At 39.6% G+C, this 17836-nt stretch overlaps 1 long non-coding RNA gene across 1 annotated transcript; it reads right to left on the bottom strand.

Moving 5' to 3' along the window:
- Window positions 1–4926: 4926 nt before the first annotated feature.
- On the bottom strand, window positions 4927–8833 carry LOC138880315 (uncharacterized). The gene is made up of 3 exons (XR_011402858.1): window positions 8777–8833; window positions 6092–6133; window positions 4927–5000 (listed from the first exon to the last, which is right to left on the bottom strand). It is a non-coding gene; the product is annotated as an uncharacterized lncRNA (long non-coding RNA).
- Window positions 8834–17836: the final 9003 nt, after the last annotated feature.

The following is a 17836-nucleotide window of genomic DNA, read 5'->3' on the forward strand; positions in this document are numbered from 1 at the left end:
TGGAGTCACGAACATAAGCCAAATATGACAAACACCCCTTTTCGACCATACGCCGAGCCTTCACATACGAAATAACACTTTGAGTAGAATGACTAGGAGTCCCTCTCCACTCTAAATGGGGCAAACTCGGTATGGCTAAGGTCATGGTCTTGGCATGGCAATCCAAGATAGCATGGTACGGGGATAACCAATCCATTCCCAATATAACATCGAAGTCAACCATGTCTAAAAGCAACAAATCAACACGGGTCTTAAGACCTCCAAACACTACAATACAAGAACGATGAACTCGGTCGACCACAATAGAATCACCCACCGGTGTAGACACATAAACAAGAATACTCAATGAATCACTAGGCATGACCAGGTACGCTGCAAAATAAGATGACACGTACGAATACGTAGACCCTGGATCAAATAGCACTGAAGCATCTCTATCACAAACCAGTATAGTACCTGTAATGACTGCATCTGAAGACTCAGCCTAGGGCCTGGCTGGAAGTGCATAACATCGGGGTTGGGCCCCACCACCCTGAACTACCTTTCTGGGATGGCCTGTTGCTGGTTGGCCTCCACCTCTGGCGGCTTGAGCTCCACCTCTAGGACCTCTACCTCCACCTCTAACACCTCTGCCCCCGCCTCTAGCTGGCTGGGCAGGTTGTGGGACATCTGGTGCTTGTACCATAACACGAGAACCCTGATGCAGAGAACTGCTCGAAGCTCGAGGGCAATACCTAGCAATGTGCCTCGTGTCTCCACAAGTAAAACAAGCCCATGGCTGCTGGGGCTGACGACCCTGGAAACTCTGAAGTGGCGGTGCACTAATAGGTGCTGATGGTGCACTGTAAGGCTGCTGATCAGAATAGTGCGTCTGAGAACCACCACCTGAAGTACCATGGGAGACCTGAAGAGCTGACTGAAAGGGCCTAGGAGGATGACCTCTACCATATGAATCTCTACCTTCAGACGAGGTACCACTGAATCTACCTGAATGACGGGGCCGCTTATCCTACCCATGACCACCTCCCTATGATAGAAACATCTCAACTCTGCGGGTCACATTGGCCGCCTCCTGAAATGTAATCTCACTCCTAGCCTCCTTGGCCATCTGAAGACGAATCGGCTGAATAAGACCATCAATAAACCTTCTCACCCTCTCTCTCGGTGGGAAGTATGACAAGAGCATGGCGAGCTAGATCGATGAACCTGGTCTCATACTGAGTGACCGTCATGGAACCCTACTGAAGGCGCTCAAACTGCTCGGGTGACACTCTCCATAAGGCCTACCAATCGAACCAGAGCATCCTCAAGAACTGGGGTAGCGATAAACCCCTCTGGAACCTGAGTTGGGCCCACCAGAACTGTTGGGGATGGAACCTCCTCCTCAAAATCAACCTGAGGCTCCGCCACTAGTGCCACTGCTCGGGGCTGAGCTCTGCCCCTACCTCGGCCTTTAGCATGGCCTCGGCCTCGCCCTCTGCCCCTAGTGGGAGCTACTGTAGGGGGCTCGAGCTGCTGAGCGGTAGATGAGGAAGCGCGTGTTCTTGCCATCTACAAAGAACAGAGTAGAAGTTCAATTAGCATTTGAGGAACAAATCCGCACGACAAGAAAGAACAAAAGTGAAGTTTTCCTAACTCGGTAGCCTCTGGGGATAAATACAGACGTCTCCGTACCGATCCCTCAGACTCTACTGAGCTTGTCCGTGAGTTGTGAGACCTATGTAATCTAGAGCTTTGATACCAACTTGTCACGACCCGGATTTACCACTCTCAAGAGTCGTGATGGTGCCCACTAATGAGAGCTAGGCAAGCCAATCCTTAACTGCTTACTTCGTTAATAATTACTTATTTTAACAATTATTGGCGATAGCATGAAAGCAACGGAATTAAATAAATATGCAGAAGACTTAAATTTAAAGAAACTAAACAATAATGCGAGAATCAACATATGCCTCTACCCAAGAACTGGTGTCACATTACTCACGAACTTCTAAGAGTGCTAAATACAACCGTTTGAAAGAAAATATAAACTGTTTGTCTCGAATATATGAGATAACAGATGGAAATAAAAGATAGAGGAGACGCCGGGCCTGCAAATGCCTGCAAGGCTACCTCAGTGTCTCACTGGACTGAAGGCTGGCTCCCGCGCGACTGCTGCTGTCCAAAACCTGGATCTGTGCAAAAGAGCATAAAGCGTAGTATTAGCACAACCGACCCCATATGCTGGTAAGTGTCTGGCCTAACCCCGGCGAGGTAGTGACGAGGCTAGGACTAGACTCCAGATAAACCTGTACAATTATATAATATATGGGGGAAAAGTAAACAAGTAATAAGCAGTTAAAACTGGGAAAGGGGAACATGCTTCGGGGATAGCAGTTAAAAGAAATAACATGGAATAATAAGAAGCTAGCACTATAACTTCTATCACAAATGAAGAAAATAAAGGCAACTTTCACTTTCAGTTTCCTCTTGTTGCGGGCGTGCAACCCGATCCCATTTCTCATATCTCGTGGTAGGCATACCACCCGCTCCCATTTCATTCTATCTCGTGGTAGGCATACCACCCACTCCCATTTCATAATATCTCGTGGTAGGCGTACCACCCGCTCCCATTTCATAATATCTTGTGGTAGGCGTACCACCCGCTCCCATTTCATAATATCTTGTGGTAGGCGTACCACCCGCTCCCATTTCATAATATCTTGTGGTAGGCGTACCACCCGCTCCCATTTCATAATATCTTGTGGTAGGCGTACCACCCGCTCCCATTTCATAATATCTTGTGGTAGGCGTACCACCCGCTCCCATTTCATAATGTCTTGTGGTAGGCATACCACCCGCTCCCATTTCAGTTCATCACACAATCACAAGAAATCCCGGCAAGGGAACATAAGTAATATAATAACTTCCCGACAAGGGAACAAGGATATCGAAATAGTCATCCCGGCAAGGGAGAATCAGCTATAACCAATCTCACATTGCTAGTACTCATTTCAATTAATGGAAATACTTAATCATAGAGGATCATTAATTAAAGTATACAAGGTGTCATTCAAAAACACAATAACTTTCAAGTTAAGACCCACGGTCATGCTTGACACTAACGTATAGATACTCGTCACCATGCCTATACGTCGTACTCAACATGAAGCAAGTAGAAAATATGACTCAACTCCTAATCCCTCAAGCTAGGGTTAAACCAAACACTTACCTTGATGCCTTGAACACCACTTAAGTCTCAATTATAGCTTTACCTCTTGATTCCACCACCAATCCGCTCGAATCTAGTCATAAGTTACTTAATCACATTAATAAATGCTAAATGAATCAACCCCAATGCATGAAAATGAGTTTTTCAAAGTTTTACCCAAAAGTCAAAAATCACCCCCGGGCCTACGTGGTCTAAACCCGAGGTTCGGACCAAAACTCGATTACCCATTTCCCCACAAATTCAAATATATGGTTTGTTTTGAAATCGGTCCTCAAATTGAGGTCCAAATCCCTAATATTAGAAAAACCTAGGTTCTACCCAAATCACCCAATTTCCCCATGAAAATCTTTGATTTGAATTTGAAATCTGTTAAAAGATGTTAAGAAGTGAAGAAAATAAGTTAGAAATCACTTACCAATCGTTTCGGAGAAGAAATGTTGTTTGGAAAATCGCCTCTTATGTTTTGGGGTTTTAAAAAGTGTAAAATAACTGAAATTCACGTATATTTATACCCCTCTGAAGTTCCCACCGCGGACCGCGCAAGAAGGACCGCGGTCGCGCAGGCTCCCTGAAGACCTGCGGATCATTTCCCGGTGCGGACCGCACCAAGCCGACCGCGGCCGCACAGCACCCACCGCGGACCGCTCAAGGCGACCGCGGCCGCACGCGATTGCTCGCGGACCGCGCAAGAGGGTTCAAAGACCTGTCAAAATTCCTGAACCTGCAACATCTGAACTTCTAAAGCCTAAGGCATCCCGGAACCTACTAGAAACTCACCCGAGTCCTCGAAACTCTAAACCAAGCATGCACACTACCTCAAAAACACCCTACGAACATATTCGTGTGATCACATCACCAATATAACATCACGAACATCGAATTGAGCCTCAAGATCAATGAAATTTCTCAGATTTCCTTTTAAACATCAATTTTCCCAATTTGAGTCCGGATCACGTCAAACGACGTCCGTTTTTAACCAAACTTTACAGGAGTGATTCAAAACATATATAAGACTCGTACCGGGTGCCGGAACCAAAATACGGGCCTGATACCATTACTTTCTAATCAGATTTCATTTTAATTTTTTTAAAACATTTTAGAGAATAATTTCACTTAAAAATTCATAACTCGGGCTGGGGACCTCGAAATTCGATTCCGGGCATACGCCCGAGTCCCATATTTTCCTACGGACCCTCCGGGACCGTCAAATTACGGGTTTGGGTTCGTTTACCTAAAATGTTGACCGAAGTCAAATTTATTCATTTCGAGGTCAAAACTTAGCAATTTTCACAAGATTTCACATTTAAGCTTTCCGACTACGTGCCCGGACTGCACACACAAATTGAGGCGACTCTAAATGAGGTTTTCAGGGCCTCGGAGATACAGATTTCAATTAGAAACAGTTGATGACCCTTTTGGGTCGTCACACAAAATCTCATCACCATATAAAGAAAATAGAACAAAGCCCAAAAATACAAAGAAGGAAACTGCAAAAACCAAAACATATCATCAAAATCCCATCACCAAGAAACTCCGTAGAATTCACATATATGATAAATCCCAAAACCAAAGAGCAAATGAGAAAATGTAGAAATTAAGTAAAAGCTAATGGAAGAGTGAAGAAGAAACTTAAAGAAAAGCTGGAATAAGGCAATAATCGAGCATAAAGACTTGATACCAAAATCAAATTTCAACTCAAAAAGGGATCATCACCTGGTTTTTGCCCTTTCTCAGTGTTACGCTTTGATTGTGGTGAGTTGTTGTTGTACTGCTTTTTCTCTGTGCATGCCTAGAAAATTCCAAATTGGGATATTGAGTAGAAAGAAAGAGAAAAGGGAATTAAGATTAAGATGTTAAAGAAAAGAGATACACACCTGGAGTCATATAACAATTACAGGTAGACTTATGGGTAGGCAAATAAAGCCACGTATATGTATGATACAACAAAAATGATGCTAAATGACTAAAGTGCTCTCAAGCTTTTTGAAATAGACACTAAACATACACGTCGAAAATCAAGCTCTTCTAATATATAGAAAATGTGACATAAAAAGAAATTTCAGCACCATGATAGTGAACTGATTTGAGTAATCACTAAATTGATTGGCACTTTTAAACTTGTTAACCTACTCCACACCTTCACAACTATCTTTGCAGCAAGTTTTGTCAGTAAAGTTCTGCAAGACTATGTTGCCAAATCTAATGATAAAGCATCCCATATACTATCACAGCCTATTATAAGCCTTCCCCAACATTTAACGCTACTAAAAGAAGAAAGTAATATCTCTTTTAAGAAGCTGGTACCAGCCAGCCCATCCTATTCCAAGCACGACTGCTCTCTTCTTCACTGATTCAAATTCACTCTCTTTATTTTATTTTTCACTTTCTACAGTTGACTAATTCATTCAAAAGCATCAACCACTAACATTATCTACAGAGATGATGAGAAAACCAAGTATACCACAAAGAGAACCTTTTTTTGTTAATAATATACACAAAAGAACCTATTCTAGTTAATAAAAGTTAACATGAGATAAAAGATACTTGAAGCTCCTAAAAACATGTATCTAGAGAGTCGTCTTTGTTTCTTCTTTTAAGATTTAGGTACTCAATCTGTAGTATTTTTGTATCTAGATTTCTGATCTAAAAGCTTGTAAACTTTTGTCAAATTATTTATAATTTAGTACATTTTTGAAGTGGTGATAAATTACATCTAATTTTTGTTGTTGATAAAAAGTTAAACAAATAGTAACAACACTGCAATAGAGATATACTTGAAGCAAATAGAATATGTTTCAAAGAATAATTTCTTTAACACTGATACATAACAAATAACACACAATATATAATTTACTAATTTTGTAGAAGTAAATAATGTACCTTTTGACTTAGTGGATGATGGATGCGTATATTGCAGAATACCTATAGAAACAGAAAAGGGAAAAAAATAACTTGTTTCAGTCATATCATCAAACGCCTTGAGTGCAACAAAATTCTTCTACGTTCCATCGTTACTTTAGAAAATAATCACACTCATGTGTGGAATATACAAAGAAATATGAAAAACTTGATAAGCAGAAAGATTCCAATATCAGTAATCTCGGAGAAAATAGATCACAATTCTACTGCCAAGTTCATCCTCGAAGAACCTATTTCCTCTCCAAACAATCAACACACACCAGAAACAATAGTATATCACAAACATGCATATTTTAATATTATAGAAGAGTTGGTATCATCCGCAAACTCTAAACACAAATTGAACATTGCATATTTTCCTCAAAAAATATTTACAGTCAGATTTTGAGAGAAACAGAGACGAATTGTAACCAAATGGAGAAACTTTAGACGGAAACCAAGTGAAGGCCAAGAAGCAGCATAATACAAGTGAAGAATGATGTAGGAAGAAGTAAATACCTTTCAGCACTTTTTCGAGGGAGGAATTTTTATTTCTATCCCATGTTTATGCTTGTGGATTTTCTTTAATTGCAAAAATAAATAGAATTGAAATAGCTGAAATCCAGTTTAATAAAATTTGAAATTATTACTCATTTAGCAGGATACATATTAATATTAGCGTTACCAATTACTGGTTAAAGAAAGATAAAAGTAACAAAAGAAAAGTTTATGTGAATATCTTAATGAATCCAAGATCTAGGTCAGAAATTCGACGAATGATAACTTGGATCTCGTAAATTAATCAAAGCTGAAGCATGTGCGTTATGAAAGCTCATAATATTAATAGATACTTGTAGCATCACCTATTAACAAAGGAAAATCTAGCAATAACACATAAATGAAAGATACCATCCTTGATCTAACAGTCTCGTCAGCTCTAACCCCAATCGGTTTCGCAAACTGAAATAGTCTCGTCAGCTCTAACAGGTCTGGATTCAAAGCACCAAGAGCAACCAACATAGCCCACTGGGTAATTCATTATATATTGCTTGAAATACCAAAATCAGCAAAATCACAACATGGGAAGATGAAATAGAGATGATAGAGAGGCAGAAGAAGGCGATGAACAGATAGCAAAAAGTGGCCAATGATACGTGTCTACTCAGTTGCAGGGTTAAAGCCACGTTGCGTAGGGGGAGAATGATTAGGCTTACTGTTATAGTACCAAGTGTAAGGAAAGTGAAAGTAAACACAGAGTTTTAAGTTAGTGGGCATTTGAGTTAATATCTGGACATTTGCATTCCGCATACCTCTTTTGCTTTGGTATGAAGATTTGCACACTTTTCATGATAGCAGTGATAGTTCAATATTCTAACTTTTGCAGGTTCACTGCTCTAAGAAGTAGTAGCTTAATTGGTCAAGGTGAGATAATAAAGTGTAAGATACAATAAAGTTTTCTTTGAGGTTTTTGCATCAAGCTTCAGTAGATTATGCTCTTAAATCTTTACGTGTTCTAAGATTAAATAGCTTCATAAAAAAGGATAGTCAGAGTACATTGCATCCATTATTTCTACCAGAGTGGCCTGGATTTGGTATAAGTGTACTTGTTTTAAATACTCAAAACTAAGTGTTGCTCAAGAGGTAGAGTGATATGCTACGTGGTGGACTATTCAGTTGCATAATGAAAGACACGTATACGATACAAAAGTTAAATTAAAACACTGCAAAAACACACAATTTCTTTATACTTTGTTTCTCCGATCTCCATAGGCCCTCTGAGAATTGTGTGTTCTTGCTCTCAAGGTTGTGTGTTCTAGCTACAGGTTTGTTCCTCTTTTAAAAGTTTTTCTTAGACTAAAAGTGTAAGTTACCTATCTAATATCGAATCCAATTATGACAGTAAGTATTTAAATCATTCGACAACTAAATCAATAGAATTAGTAGGGAGCTATTCAAAATTTCACCTAATTTTTATACCGAAACTACTACTTGTTCTATTAGTACAGTTATAAAGAAAAAGCATTAGCAGATAGATATTACAACATATGGATTTCTTTCTCCTTTTACAACATAAAGAGCTCTTAGAAAAGGCAACTGGAAATGAATATGAGGCAGGGTATTTAGTGCACTCTTGGCCTTCACTACTCTCCTATATGCTTTACATGGACCACATAAATTAGGCAACTGGTATTTGGTATAAAAACATAAATTCAAGCAAGTAAAGAAACTGAATTTGTTTTCTTGATTTCAATTATCTCCAAAAAACAAAAAAATTCCCAATTTCATCCATCGAAATCCTAACTCGAAAATCTGTAATTAATTCACTCTGTTTTCATGAATTTGAAACAAAAAAGAAGAAGAAACAGATAGAAAATAATAAAATTTTCCAATTTCATCCATCAAAACCCTAGCTCGAAAATTTCCGATTCTTCTATGGGTTAATTGATATTAAAGAGTAAGAGATTTAGTTCAAGATATTTGATAGAGAAAGTAGTAAAATTTAGCACAAATCACAGGTACAAACATAACTCACAGGCCAACAAATGCCAAAACCAAAGGGGATGGATTAAAAGCTAGAAACTAAGGAGTAAAACTGATACAGAGCAATAATCCAGCAAAATTACTTTGAATCAAACTCAAATCTGAACTTCAGAAAGAAATTTTTACCTGATTTCGAATTGGTTTTGTGATGGATTGTTTCTCTGGTACTTTTTCTTGTGTCTGCTTTGCTGAGGGATATATTGAAAGAGAAGAAAAGCAAATGTACACGTATATCTGCAGAGAGCACAAAAGGACACGTATAGAGCTACTGGGAAATGACTGAAGTGCCCTTAAGCTTCTTTAAAAAGATTCCAAGCAGACATGTCGAAAGTCTTGCTCTTCTAAAGTATAAGAAAAACAAAACGTATACCTAAAATGTGACTTTATTTATGGCGTCCGATTTTCTTAAATAAAACCCATTAATTTGAAATAAGAAGTGTAAAAATCAAGATAAAAATCTAAAAAAGAATTTACACAAAACGATGTCGGTGATACTTTGATAACAAGTAATATTCATTTATATGTATTCATTAAGAAACCATGATCTACAACATTTACAAAGGAATACAGAACTAACAACAAATTGAATAATCCAAGGAATACAATGGGTCATCATTACTATTAATCTTGTCATTGATCCCATTCGTTGATGTAGAGAAATCTGAATCTAAAACAAGTGGGTGCACATACTTTGAATTTTGAACTAAATCATGTTGTTTCCTCCGTCTTAGTGGATTTGAACTGAGCACAAATTACATGTAAACCAGAAGAATATCATAACATACTTCTGAAATAATATCAAATAACTACAATACAAATTGAAGGAGTATGATAGTTACATACCAAAAGAAGAATGTCTGTTTCTTAGGATCAACGCCATTAACAACAACCTGAAGAGCAGTCCAGAAAGAAAATTAATTCGCACATTAGAAAAAGCAAGACTAGTAAGATCAGTCAAGCAATTTCAAGTTTCTGAAATAAATTAAATAATAGGGAACTCACTTCTCAAACCTTTGCCTAACAAAGTTATAGAGAATGTTAGAATGTAACCAGGTATCATGCAAATAAAAGACATAACTTATTAAGGAAATTCACCATTAAACTCTATGGCTTTTCTTTTTCATCAAGAACAGTAAAGTTTCCTAAAAGATCAATTGCAGACACGATTACAGAAATCAAAATACCTAAAATAAGAGATAAGGATCCATCTCCTATAGTCATATAGAGAAACTACTTTGTAGTGTAGCAAATTTACGCTCAGGACAGATATTACAAACCATATACAATTCACCTCCGAGTTAAAAGAAAAAGAGCTAACCTCAGATCTCCACATGTCACTTCTCACAGCTACATTTATAGCTTGATATTCTTCATTTAACTACAAAAGATGCAATGCTAAATTTGACAACTCACACAAAATACATAATTAAAATATAATTTGAAGCTTGCTGAAGTTTACCAACCCAAAATTCAAAGTTGAACAAATCGTGAGATGAGCACAAGTGATATCTCAAACCCTAAAACCAGAAAAGCAAAGATACAAAAATATTATACTGCTTATTTAATCAATCTAAATCAAATTTCTCGCCCAAACATTTCAGGGTGGATACAATATAGCTTAGTTTTGTTAAAGAAACAAAAGAAGATTATCCCAGTCTTTATCTTAAAGTTGGCACATTTTACCAAGTAAGGAGGACAGTGAAGTCCTCAGTCACTGCAAGTTTAGAGAAAATAGTAGTTAAGTAGCTTGAACTGCACAAGTTATGGTATAAAAGGAATTTAATCATGGAAAAGAATACAGCTCATATAGAAAACGTAATAAAAATTTCATCAACTTCACCATTCTAAAAGCCATTAACTGCATGCACACCAAGGGCTGAATATATCTTGATACACGTAGGATGTTGACAATTCAAACAGATTAGTTTGACATAGGAAAGACTAAAGTCCGACTAGTAAGTTGGAGACCTTTAGCTGCTTGCTCCTACAATTAATTTCATATGTTGTGCACTATTTTGCTTTATTATGCCCTGACTCTAACTTTGTGACTAAGAGATTGTACTCAAAATTTGACGTAAGCCTGCATTTTACCTGATCCAATAACATAAAGCATTCATGTCAGTAAAGAAAGGTAGGGTACATCAAAGTAAAGTGAGACATCCAAGTAACAAAATACCACTGAGTTCAGGATGCAGTTTAGGCAAGAACATTTTATTTTGAGGAGAACAACAAATTGGAGCTGATCTTTAATTGGAAATGAAGCCTGCTCAATCATTTTAAATCCATGAAAATAACAAAAACCCTTTAAAATTAACCAACATAGAGTCTGAGCTGAGTTCAAAAGCACAAGAAACTAACCACCCAGAGCAAACCAAATATATCAGTGGTTGTCACGACCCCAAACCCGGACCCTATCGTGATGGCGCCTCTCGTGAATACAAGTCCAACCGACACTTTTCATTTCAGTTTTTAAGCAATTAAACAGTAACAACTAGGTCCAAAACGACATAAATAATCCAAAAGTGAGCAATTAATAATACAGAACAATTTGCGGAATACAACCCAACGCAGCCCGATACCGGGGGGTCACTAGTCATGAGCATCTAAAAATCTAGAATAAGACAAGAAAGTCTACAGAGTTCAATACAAATCTAAAACAAAGAGAAATAAGATAAGGGAAGAAGCTCTGGGCTGCGAACACCTACAATTACCTAGAGAATCTTCGGATCCGCCCGAGCTGGAAAGATCAACACTCGCTAGTGAGATCAACAATGCCTGAATCTACACATGGGGTGTAAGGAGTAAAGTGAGTACTCCAACTCAGTGAGTAATAATCATAAATAAACGACTAAGAGATATGAAAACACGTGAGGCACATACAGGCTATAATGAAGCAGTAAAACCAGTAGAAACAGTGAAGCAATGATAATGTGTAAAGTCATTTTTAATTCAATTCAAACTTCATAAAATGCCCTTTTAACAATTAAGCAGGTAAATGACAGACAAATAAGACAAATAAGCACATAAAGGATTGCCCCTCGGGTACAATGTCAAAAATACTAGCCCTTCGGGCTATCTCTCACATCACAATGGTTACCCGCTCTCACTGGGGGTGTGCAGACTCCTGGAGGGTCCCCTTACGACCCAAGTGCAATATCAAGCCATCTCGTGGCATCATTACTAGGCTCTCGGCCTTATATCAACAAGCCACCTCATGGCGTACATATCTCAGGCCCTCGGCCTCATAATCATAATCAGTGTTTCCTCATAACATAGCCCCTCGGCCTTACTCAGTCAGAATCTCACAACCACTCGGGCAACAATAAAACATAGTGCTCAGCCCAAAATATCATTTAAAATATCATTTAAGTGTTAAGCAGAGTAAACATGGCTGAGTTATGAAAAACAATAGAATATAGCATGACTGAGTTCAAGTATAAAGTCAAAACAGTGAGGAAATATCAATAAAAAATCCCCTAAGGGTTCAAATAGTTGGCACGAGGCCCAAATATGGCATTCAGCCTAAAACAAGATGATAGCAAATAGATTTCAGTCGAATACACTGTAAAATAGTCATTCGGGATGGACTAAGTCACAATCCCCAATAGTGCATGATAACTAGGGATTTTGACGCATTTTATGCTCCTTCTTACTTGTGCTTTGATTATAAATTCATAAAAAATAGTCCCAAAAGGCTCATAAGTTGTGCTTGATTGCAGGTTTGATCAACAAAGTGACAAGATGTCAAAGATCAGCTCAAAAGGAGTGAAACTTGCACAAGTACCAAAGACAAGACAAACTCAGGAAAAACAGGCCTAGTGTGGCCGCACTAGACTTTGTGCGGTCCGCACTAGAGAGGTTCAGAGACTCAACATTTCAGGCTTCGAAGCAATGCGGCCGCACTACACTTTGTGCGGTCCGCGGTGGACCTCTGCGGCCGCACTCCCATTCTGTGCGGTCCGTAGAGACAAGGTTCAGAGTGATGCCAAGTTCAGAGGTTCAAGCCTGTGCAGTCCGTGGACGAGTTTGTGCGGACCGCGCTAGAAGCCTTTGCAGCCGCAGTCCATTTTGTGCGATCCGCGGAGCCTGGGTTCAGAGAGTCAAGATTGCAAGTTCAAGAGCCTAGTGCAGCCGCACTAACCCCGCAGGGGCAATTTTGTCCAGTTTTTCCAGCTTAGTATAAATAGAATCTTTTTCCATTTTTAGGGCATCAGATATTATCAGACGTTAGCTGCGCTCGTGAGAAGACTTTTCTTAGACATTTTGGGCATTTTACTTAGTTTTTATCATTGAATCTTTGTATTCACCTTAGCAATTAATTAATATGTCTTTATCTTCATCTATTTCTCTGTTTTTCTCTTCAAGTATTAGTAGCTAGACCCATTAGCTAGGGTTGTGGCTCAACCCTAGTGTGGGTAATTGATGGGTATTGTGATTTAAGGTTAGATTGACTATGGGTGTTTGTTATTTGGGTCAATTTCATGGTTTAATCTATGAATTATTGGTTGCAAACACTAGTTTGTGCTTAGTTGACTTGGGTTCTTCTTGAGAAAGAGAGCCTAAGTCTCTGAAATTGATCCAACAAGGAATTGGGATGGACTCAAGAGAATTGGTAGTCCCAATTAAAGGGTTAAACCTCGAGAGAGTAATACCCGACTTGAACCTTAGTTGCTTGAGCAAATATGCATATCCAATTGGTCTTGAGAAAGTCAATTCGGCAAAATCATTCTTTCTACCGAGAGGTGTGAGAATGGGTAATATCGATCAACGATTATAACATATTCCCCAATCAAGTCAATCGTGTCTTAGACGCAATTACCCGTCAATTGGCCACCTAGGTGAAAGTCACTAACCTAGTGCCTTTTAGAATATTTGAACAACTTGTAGCATTTTACTCTTAGCTTAATCTAGTTGCAATTATAATTTGTAGTTCGATAATAGTAGAATTATAAAAGAAAACCCAAAAATGAAATAGAAGTGCAATTTGGAACCAATACACAATCCCAACCTAAATATATACTCAACTCCCTTTCTAGCTCTCTATGGAAATCGATCCTAACCCAAAATCAGGTAAAAGCTATTGCGACCCTCTCTCGCTACTTTTTAGTGGTGCAGAGTAGGTAGCAATCACTTTTTGGCGTCGTTGCCGGGGAGCTAACGGTTTTGGCTATCTATTTAGTTAGTTTTGTGTATTGTTCTTCTTTCCTTCTTTGTTACTTACTTGTTTGTGTCACTACTCAGGTACCAATATGGCTTTGAACAAAGCTAATGACCCTCTTGGAAACATGATTGCGGGGGAGGAGGTAGATGATGTTGAGCAAGATGAGGTGCCTCTTGTACCTCAAGGACAACGTAGAGGCCGCAATGCCAATGCTAATCCAAATGACAATATTCCAGACCCTCCTCCGCCACCTCCAAGAGTGGCTCCCAAAGTACTTCCAAACCAGGGTTATGCAAGTGCTATTGTCCCACTTAGAATTCGGGCGAGCAACTTTCAGATAACCAATGTGATGTTGACCTTACTTGAGCAGCGTGGGTACTTCACGGGCGCTGCGGATCAAAATGCCTACAAACATCTCAAGGGGTTCGTGGATACATGCTGAGGGAGAAAACAGACGAATGTGTCCGAGGATGCTCTTATGTTGAGACTTTTCCCATTCTCACTTCGGGGGAAGGCATTAGATTGGCACGAGAGACTCCCCAACCATTCCATCACAACTTGGGATGAGTTGGCGGATAAATTCATTTCTAAATTCTTTTCACCCGGGCATATGGCGGAACTTAAAGATTAAATATTAGCCTTCAAGCAAGAGCCAACAGAACTTTTGCATGAGATTTGGGAGCGTTATATGACAATGGTGAAGGAGTGCCCAAATAATGATATGACCGAGGCCATGATCCAACAAACCTTCTACCGGGGCATAAATACTACAAATCAATGCATTGTGAACCATTTGGCCGGGGGAAATTTTATGAAGCTTTCTTATGATGAGGCATGTGATGTACTTGATGAAATGGCGGACACTTCTTTAGCATGGCAGAGTAGAGCAAATGTGCCTCAAGGTGACCCTACGGTTATCCATTTGCACAAGGAATTACATGATCACGGGCAAGCGATAGCTGAGCTTACTACTACTATGAACTAATTGGCTAAGGAGCAGTTGCAACAAGTTCAGAATCCTCGCTAAGTGAATGCCATGAAGGGTGTTAATATGCTTGTCAACAAGAGAAGGAAACAAAACCAAGGGAATTCTGAGCAATTTGATAATGCATGTGATGGTTTTCAAAATGATGGTTATGATGACCAAAGTGAAGATGTTCAATATGTAAACAATTATCAAGGCCAACGGGGCAACTCTTCCAACCAACAACAGTGGAGACCTCAAGGCAATTGGGGCAATCAACAACAAAACAATGGCAATTGGGGGAACAACAACCAAAATAACAACTGGGGCAATCAGAACAACAATCAAGGCAACCAAGGGAATTGGAATGGTAATAAAAATAATTGGGGTGGCAATAATAATCAAGGAGGATGGAACAATGGAAACCAAGGAAACCGGGGGCAAGGCTTTCAAAGGCCCCCAATGTACCAACAACCGAACAATCCACCACCATTTCCATCTCAAGGTCCTAGTTCTTCGGGTAATGATATGGGTAAAATTGAAATGATGTTCGAGCAGATGATGAAGAGGAATGCGGATTCTGATGCACAGTTAGCTTCTCAAAATACCTCTATCCAAAACTTGGAGGTGCAATTAGGCCAAATCTCTCAATCATTGAACACTCGCCCGAAGGGTGCTCTACCAAGTGATACGGTAGTGAACCCAAAGGGCGGGAACAATCATGTTATGGCGGTCACAACAAGAAGTGAGAGAGGTGGTGATGTGATTGCCTATAAGCAAAAGCAAGTCATGGATGATGATGTTGAGTTGCAAGATGATGAAGTCCCTTTGGTAGTTGAATATGTGGTTGATGAAAATGTGAACAATGAAGTGAGGATTGATATTCAAGAAGTCGAGGTGGAAACTCAAAATAATGTGAACCCATCTAGGGAACAAATAATTGACATACCGGATCTGGTTGTGCCAAAAGCCGAGGCTCCTTTGCCAAGGTCACCTCCACCTTATCCTCAAAGGAATGATAATCAGTTTAAAAAGTTCATTGACATGATGAAGAACTTATATATTAATGTTCCTTTGGTGGAGGCACTTGAACAAATGCCGAGTTATGCAAAATTCATGAAAGACTTGGTTACAAAGAAGTGTTCTATGGATTGTGAAACTATAAAGATGACTCACCAAGTTAGTGCTATAGTGCATTCAATGGCCCCAAAGCTTGAAGATACCGGTGCTTTTACCATTCCTTGCACCATTAGGAGTGCGGATTTTGCCAAGGCTCTATGTGACTTGGGAGCTAGTATCAATTTGATGCCCTACTCGGTTTTCAAAACTTTGAGTATCGGGCAACCTAGGACAACCTCAATGAGACTTCAAATGGCGGATCGATTGATGAAGCGACCTTTGGGCATTATTGATGACGTGCTTATCCGAGTGGACAAATTCATATTGCCGGCCGACTTTGTGATTCTGGATTGTGAGGTAGACTATAAGGTTCCTATCATCTTGGGAAGGCCTTTACTTGCAATGGGGAAGACATTGGTTGATGTTGAAGCGGGTGAGCTCACTTTTCGAGTGGGAGATGAAAAAGTCATCTTTCATGTGTGCAAATCTATGAAGCAGCCCAACAGTACCGAGGTGTGCTCTTTTGTTGACCTCGTCACAGTAGTGATAATTGATGACACCAATGCAATGATCAATGTTGAGGACCCATTGGAAGCCGTATTGTTAAATCTTGATGTCAATTAGGATGCAAGCCGAGTGGAGTGCGTGAATGCTTTACATGGAATGGGCTCTTATTCTTACAAGCCTAGAAAATTGTCTTTGGATTTTGAAAATCGGAAAACTCCACCAACAAAACCATCAATTGAGGAGCCACCAGTGTTGGAGTTGAAACCACTTCCTCCATACCTCAAGTATGAATTCTTAGGCTCAAATTCTACTTTACCAGTTATTCTTTCTTCTTGCCTAACTAACATGCAGGTTGAGGCCACTTTGACGGTGCTTCAAAAGCGGAAAAGGGCAATTGGATGGACTTTGACTGACATTCGGGGAATAAGCCCCGCATTCTGTATGCGCAAAATTATTTTGGAGGATGATGCAAAGCCTTCCTTGGAGCATCAAAGAAGATTGAACGAGGCAATGCAAGAAGTGGTGAAGAAAGAAGTAATCAAGTGGTTGGATGCCGGTGTTGTGTACCCCATTTCCAATAGCTCATGGACTTCTCCGGTGCAATGTGTACCGAAAAAGGGTAGTATGACTGTGGTAACAAATGAAAACAATGAACTTATTCCCACTTAGACAGTTATCAGATGGAGGGTATGTATGGACTACCAGAAGCTAAACAAAGTGACCCGAAAGAATCATTTCCCATTGCCATTCCTTGACCAAATGCTTGATCGTCTTGCGAGGCATGTTTTTTATTGATTTTTGGATGGATACTCGGGGTATAATCAAATCTTGATTGCTCTAGAAGATCAGGAAAAGACCACATTCACTTGTCCGTATGACATATTTGCTTTCTCTAGGATACCGTTCGGGTTGTGTAATGCTCCAGCGACCTTCCAATGATGCATGATGGCTATTTTCACCGACATGGTGGAAGAAATCTTGGAGGTATTCATGGATGATTTCAGTGTGGTTGGTGATTCCTTTGAAGAGTGTTTGAGAAATTTGGATAGAATATTAGCCCGATGTGAAGACACCAATCTCGTGCTTAATTGGGAAAAATGCCACTTCATGGTGGAGGAAGGCATAGTGTTGGGCCACAAGATTTTAAAGCATGGAATTGAAGTTGACAAAGCCAAGAGAGAGGTGATTTTAAGGCTTCCTCCCCCCATTTCCGTCAAGGGGGTGAGGAGTTTTCTTGGGCACGCGGGGTTCTACCGGAGGTTTATAAGAGATTTTTCAAAGGTGGTAAACCCGTTGTGCAAGCTACTAGAAAAGGATGCAAAGTTTGTGTTCGATGAGGGATGTATGCAAGTATTTGAGCTTCTCAAGCTTAAGTTGACCACTACCCCAATCATTACCGCACCAAATTGGAGCTTTCCCTTCGAGCTCATGTGTG

This window comes from Nicotiana sylvestris, chromosome 10 (genome assembly GCF_000393655.2).
Source record: "Nicotiana sylvestris chromosome 10, ASM39365v2, whole genome shotgun sequence".
NCBI lineage: Eukaryota > Viridiplantae > Streptophyta > Magnoliopsida > Solanales > Solanaceae > Nicotiana > Nicotiana sylvestris.